This window comes from Triturus cristatus, chromosome 2_2 (genome assembly GCF_964204655.1).
Source record: "Triturus cristatus chromosome 2_2, aTriCri1.1, whole genome shotgun sequence".
Classification (NCBI taxonomy): Eukaryota; Metazoa; Chordata; class Amphibia; order Caudata; family Salamandridae; genus Triturus; species Triturus cristatus.
The window spans coordinates 265,094,736-265,102,019 of record NC_140582.1 but is presented as its reverse complement, the minus strand read 5'-3'; positions in this window follow the sequence as shown (position 1 = coordinate 265,102,019).

Genomic DNA, 7,284 nt, shown 5'->3' with positions numbered 1-7,284 from the left:
GGAAACAATTTGTCATAGGGAGGGGTCAAAGCCTTTTCATACAATTGGAATTAAATGAGTCCTTGCGATTGCAGATGCAATTCTTTTTTCAGGTATTACCTATAACACAATTGGGGGCATATTATCAAGGACGGCGTTAAAATTATCGCCGGTTTAGCAGCAGAAAACTGCCGCTAATGCGGCGATAATGGGCTTGATAATATGCCCTGAAGAATTCCAATAGAAGCCCATGTTCACACCAGAACATGGGCTTCTATTACAATTCTGAAATACATATTATCAAGCCCATTATCGTCGCTTTAGCTGCAATTGTTTGCTGCTAAACTGGCTAATTTTTAACGCCGTCATTGATGATATGCCCCTTCATTCTTTAAATTCTCTGTCTGGGACCACCTTTCACACTCCCAGGTTGGGAAGTATTTCAAGTACTTTCCTCCCTCAGCCCCTTTTTCCATACACCATATTTCTCTACAAGGTAAAGGCCAAAGCACCTACCACCACTGAAGAAATGCAAGCCTGACCGCACGTGGCCTAATCTCCCATACTCAACCGTACAGAAAAGTGATGGATGGAATGGTTGAATTAATCTCAGCCATTGGTAATTACTCGAGCCAGAACCCAGCCCATTGTTTTGCACACCCTCCCACCTCCATTTGGACCCAGCTATAGGCAAACCAGTCTTGACCCTGCTCCAATGGGAATAGTCCAGCCCGAACTGTCTAATCCAGGTCCTCCCTGAATTACCCATGCAATCATGGGAATCAGAGGGAATATTTGAGTAATGTGCCCTTCCTTTCTCACTGGCTTAAGTTTTGAAGTCAGAAATGGAGACCCATTCAATTGGTAACAAATCTTACCACAACTCTCTATGAAAATAGCACCCCACTTGTATGCCTGGGCCTATAGCTGCTCCAAAATATGTGGAAAATCTAAATTTCTGTCTTGCTAATTGACTCATTTTTGCAATGTGAGAAACCTACTAAACCAAGAGATTTTTGCAATCTTAAAACCTAGTGGAGTCCAAGGGTGGTAAGATGTGTGTAGATCCCATTTGGTTTTCTCACCCAGAATGCCCTGCAAACCTCAAATTTGCTAAAATCACACTTTTCCTTCCGTTTCTGTGGGGGGAAAGTTTTGGAATCTGCAGGGATCCGCACCATTTTACCATCCAGCATAACTACACTACTCTTGTTTAAAATAAAACATACACAGCCAAATTTGCTGCTGTACTACAGCCCTGAAGCCCACCTCCTATGCCCCTGTGAAGACTAACACCTCATTCATCATGTAGGCAATATTTAGGGAAGTACTTGCAGTGGTATTGTCACTACATTTAAGTAACATACATTTGGAAAGGCTTACAGAAATGAACATATTGGACCTTAGAGGTAGGCATGCCACTGAAAGCTTGAGCCTGAAGCTCTGGTGCAGCTCGAGGTCCTGCTGGAATCTCGATCCCATAACGAGCCGAGCTTTCATGTGGCTTCTGGATGCCACCCTCGCTCTAACCCCATGCAGATCGAGGTCAAAGCATTAACATTATAGGTAAAAAAAAGAGACCAATACCCATTAAGTGGCTGAGCTGTACAAAGTGAAACCAGAGAACCTGGAAAAATAACGGCTTCCTCACTTGTGTGGAAATTTAAAGTTGTGTGATTATGGGCACATTTATTTCGAGATCCTTCCTCTTCTCCATTATCACATATGCAAGCACTTTCAAATTAGTGAGTTCATAATACCAGCTTCATGAGTTTGATTTAAGAGACTATAAATTTGCTCTATAATAACGGGGGCCACAAACAGGTTTGGTATAACCGCTATCTCGAATCTTTTTCCACTAAGGACGCTGTCGCCAGTGTGGGGACAGAGTCAGAAATATTTATTTGTTTATGTTAAACGGTTACTTTTAATAAGTACTTCCCCGTGCAGTGCGATAAGGCAATATATTCATGTCAAAGCTTCCAACGTACCATAAACGAAAAAGATCCAATTCGTACCATAGCGTCTGGTAATGATGCTGCCACAGCCAGCTATTGCAATTTAATATGTCATGGTTAGAAAAGAAGTCCTGTAGCACTGTCATAAAAACCCCATTGAGCCTGATGCATGTTGAGGGTCAGAGGAGCAATTGGAGACAAATTTCAAGGGGGCGGGGGGGGGGGGGGGTACTAATTCTTCCAGCAATAGGCAGAGTGGAGATGCAGGGGCTCTAAGAAGAGGTGAAAAACAACAAAGCCTCGTTAACAAGTAGTTGTCAATTTAAAGACCTGTGAAGTACTCGGGTGCGGCTGCAATAAGACGGGAGCCAGACCAGCCAGCCCACAGCAGCACAAAAACTGTCTGTGTGTGCGCGCCCAAGAAGCTGTCTCAACCCGGGTGTCACACACGGCAAAGCCCTATGGGCGTTGCGCGCCTGTTGAGAGTACATAAGCTGCTTAGACAAACTATGGTGTGGCACGCACAGTTTGCTCTGCCATGATCAAAAATGTGGTGCCTGTATCTTTTTGTAAGACGTCCATTGAGCCTGACAATAGTAAAATGGTAAAATCTAAGAGCCAATTGCAGTGATATTTTACCACATAAATTATATCCTATGAAGATGATTGTGCTGTGGCTGTGCACCTAGCATGAGGAGCTCTGAGATGTCGCCCAGAATGATGTCACCTGGGATGCAGAGAAGGGGGTGAATCTAACATGTAAAGGAGTTAGGAGGGTCATGTGAAAGGGAGAGCAGGATGCTCTAGGGAGCAGTCAATGAGACCCTTTACTTGATTCAACTAAAAGTCCTTCTGATTGCTTGCAATACATCTTGCACAACATCGGCGAGTTGCTACAACTCGATTGTGTAAGTGCAGTCATTCTATAGCAGGAGCTCCTGTTTTGGTTAAAAGATAGCAGTGCGTTATGCCAAGAGCCCATCTCCCTGTCAATGTCCGTTTCAGCAATCACATGGGTCTCGGCTGCAACAGAAAGTATTCCCAAGCCGTGAGCCAAATTACCAGCCACTGTGGCCAGCTGGCTGAGAGCGAGGCCAGGAGGAGTGTGAGTGAGTGATGCTGGGATGCAGCGGGTGGGTGAATAAACCCAAGCACAATCAATTCTATACTGGTATTGAGAGCTTTAAATTATGAATTTGCTTAGTTCTGCCCTATCGCCTACTTGGGTACCGTTGTCGTCATTATGTGGAATGGTGGCAATGCTAAAACACAGCAGAATTTGTAAAAAGCTTTTAATTACCCAGGCGCCTCTCCTATCCTTGGCACAAGACAGTCAGTGTAGTCTACAAATCATTACGACTTCAGATTTAACAGCACTTCCCATATGTTTGAATCTAAGCTTATAGGGGCAGATTTACAATAACTGGTGCATCTCTGCATATTAGCAGAGATGCGCCACTTATTTTGTGTCACGGAAAAATAGCCTTGCACCACCATGGATGTGCCACATTTACAATGCCTCAAAAATCAAGAGGGGTTCTGGCTCGATTCACAGCACGGCCAAACCAAGACTAATCTGAAGAACAAAACAAGCGCCAATGCTGTGTGTGTTTCACCTATAATTTACGTAGTGAGCTGAATAAAACAAGGACACTAACAACCACTTTGTCGTTGGAATTAATCCAAGGAAATGTTTACTATTTTATAAACCCTGCATTTTTTTTTTTGTTAATAAAGCAAGCTCATTGCAACAAGAGAAAAAAACAACACTAATAACATTTCAAATACATTTGATACAATTAGACACCTGTGCACAAAAAAAGGAAATACATTCTGCCTTACACAACTCAAACATACAACACATTCAACCTCACTGGACGAAAAAACACATTAATAATAATATATACAATATATATACAGGCCATCAGTATATAGCAATTAGCATAGTCATGAATCAATGCACTATTTTCTTTAAGCAAAGATTGGCCAGAAGTAGAAAAAGGTCTATGCGTTTCGAATCCCACTGAGTGCTGGGATTCTCATCAGGACCAACATGTAGCTGCAATCAGAAAACAGAAAAGTTTTGTAAAAAAATTCAAGTGACCCAACTTTAGTGTGTCATAGCTGCATATGTTAGAAGAGGCTCTTACCTAAAAGTGTAGCAAGCCAACTTATTTTCTAAAGTTTTGCTTCTTCAAAACGAAACCTAAATGCAATCAGGACCAGAAGCGAGTCAGTTTCTTTATCTACACCACACAAGAACCACCAACGAGAGGGCTAGGCAATCGAAAAAGACGCACCTTGTTTATAGCGTTGAAATGAGCCGAAGGTCTGAGCCAGAAAGATTCTTTGTCTTTATAGCTTATATTTGGATAAGCACCTGCCCTGGCGCGGCATTCGCGTTCTCTAGAAAGCCAAGCACGCTACGTATAAGTTCATACAGCACAGTATTGATGGTAACAATCTTTACGTGTTCACTGGCTGCTTACCTAGGTGCAGGGGGCGAGAAGAAAAGTGACTATGCTAATTGCTATATACTGGTGGCCTGTATATATATTGTATATATTATTATTACAATGTGTTTTTTCGCCCAGTGAGGTTGAATGCGTGACGCATCTTCTGCCGTAAAGGCAGTGTATTACTGGAGTTGTCGCAAGCACAACGCAACTCCAGCAATTGTTAGGAATGCCTATTCCTATCATGCTGCGTCACTCCTTATGCCTGCTTCACGCAGGTGTAAGGTTTTGACACAGTGGCGTCGTAAAAGTGACTCCGTGAAATCTTGTAGATTTTACTGCGTCACTTTTACGAGGCTTTCCTACGTCGGAACGCCCATCCAGCATACATTATACCTGATGCAGGTATAATGTAGCGCAGGGCTTTACAACGTGATGCATCTCACCAGATGCGTCACGTTGTAAATATGGCGCATAGTGGTGCATTGTTTACGATGCCACTGCGTCACAGAAGCGACGCAATGGTGTCGTAAAGATGTCGCAAGGGGCTTGTAAATCTGCCCCATAGTATAGTGTACACTACCGCAGGACTCCACTGCTTGGCCTTAAATTCGTGAGCTATGGGCCTGATTCCCAAAGGAAAAATGTCACTTTTTAGTAAGTTTACTATTTTTTCTAAATTCACAAACTGCGAGTTAATAGTACGTTTATGACTGTGGAGACTTCGCAGTCAGTCTGATAACTCTACACACATAAAGATAGGCCTGTCCCATCTTTTTTTGTGTGGAGTTCTTCGCCACGACTGCAGAGTCTCTGTAGTCATAAACTTGTACTTGGTATAAGCAAAAAAATAGCAAACTTACACAAAAGTGTATGTTCATCTTTTTAAATCCGGCCCCAAGTATTTAGCATAGCATTTGTGACACTTGCAGCCAGACCTGTGCTTTTTGGCAACCACATATTCTTGCAATGTTGAAAAGTGAAACAATTCCCACAATGCAGTTTTCTGTGTTAGTCACTAAAAAGGCACTACTGGCTGAAAGTGCCACACATGACCTTGCCACTTGCAACTGTTCAATCTTGCTGACCCATTATCAACTATATGATTGCTGTGTACTTGAAAGTTGCAGGTGCATTAGTTTGCTAAAAGTACACCTCTCCAGGAAGTAAGTGAAAAGGATCACCAGTGATACTGCAGCCCAGGGCTGGACTGGCCGTAGCGGGCACCGGGCAATCCCCTGGTGCGCCGCACGGGTGGGGGCTGGTTTTGGGCCCCTGGGGGTAGTTTTTGTTACCGGGCCGTTTTTGCTATGCCCACATTCCCTGCCTTTTCAAGGGCAAATTCCATCTCGGAGCATTTCTGATGCTATCTTTAATTATGTACTCTGAAATGATATTTCATATACTTCTGCTCACTGAGGTCTAAATTTGTTAGTAGCATGCAGAGAGCCTCAGCCTTATAACCTAGAGTCCACATGTTTCTCCGCAGACAGGCATATCGTCTGAAAATGGGAAACTTTATTCAATCCTTGCTCACAAGGCAACAGTGGCCCCCATTCTATGTTCGTATGTGATAGGAGTGATGGGGAAGCAGTAAGGCCTTGAAATAATATTAGAAATGCAGAGAATTACTGTGGCTTCCTTTCCACTGAACCCAGGCGCAAAAAGGATTCAGCCCCCCCACAGGGGGCTTCTGTCTTGTCAAAATAAAAAGCTTTACCAAATCCTTCTATGGGGAAATGGTGGTTCTTGTCTTTTCTCAGGAGAAACGGGACAGTCAGGGGGCCGGTCTGCACATTTCCCCTTTTGCAATCAAGAACTTTTTAATAGCCAGGACTCAAAATAATGACAGATGCAAACACAAAAGTCTGACACTGAGAGAGATAAAGGATATTGTAAGGAAATGCTTTTTGTATGGTCGCCCCAAGGTTTTTAGACTGAAGCTGTTGGCTTTTCGATTCTGAGAGTCGACTGAGGCCTGCTAACCAGGCCTCAGTGCCTGTGCTCTTACCCTAGGCTGCGACCCAATTGGGCTAGCTTACCTGTAAGTCCTTAGTAAATGGTACCCAAAACATGTAAACTAGAGCCCCCATCCCCTCCTTTAGGAATTGCAGCATTGGTTGTGCCTCCCTCGGTGGGTAACAAGAAAAACAAGACTCCCAGCCTGCCATTTGCAGGCTGGAAGAGTGGTTTATTTGCCGACCCGACTTTGCCATTTAAAGTAATGGCAAAGCCTGACAAAGAGTTCACTGAGCCCGAGAGTGTCATCGAGGTGCAGTTGTGGTCTCCAGAGAACAAGTTGTCGACCCAGGAAGGATTGGTCTGTGATCACGAAACTTGGCGACCAGCAGTCCAGTGGTGACAAGACTTTTTCCAGCACCAAGAGGACTTTGAGGGATGTCGGCCCTGTGACCAGGACTGCCTCACCCCCTTCGTGGACGGAGGAGTAGCTGCAGCAAGACCCCTGCTGACCGCATCGCATTCTTTGAGCATCTTCAGCATCCTTCATCTCTTGCAACAGGACCATTTTCAGAGGAAATCCCTGCAGAAGATAAAATTGCCTCGAACTGACTGAAGACTGTTTCATCTGCTGAGGTATCTGTTTCTGAGGATCTTGCTGGTTCCACTGACTGGCTCCCTGGTGGAGTTGGTCGTCTAAAGTGACTCCAAGTAAACAAAATTCTCGCTAGCTAAAGTTTTTGGTGAAATTGTTTCTAAGTATCAAGTTCATTAAATTTGCCAATGCTTGTTTTCGGTTGAGTGAAATTATCCGATTTACTATACCTTGTAAATTCTATATCTCTGAAACCCTCTGCTGGATCTTTTGGAATGGGGCCCTCGAGTAATTCAAAAATTCCAACTATCACTGTTTTGTTATTTTCAGTGCAACG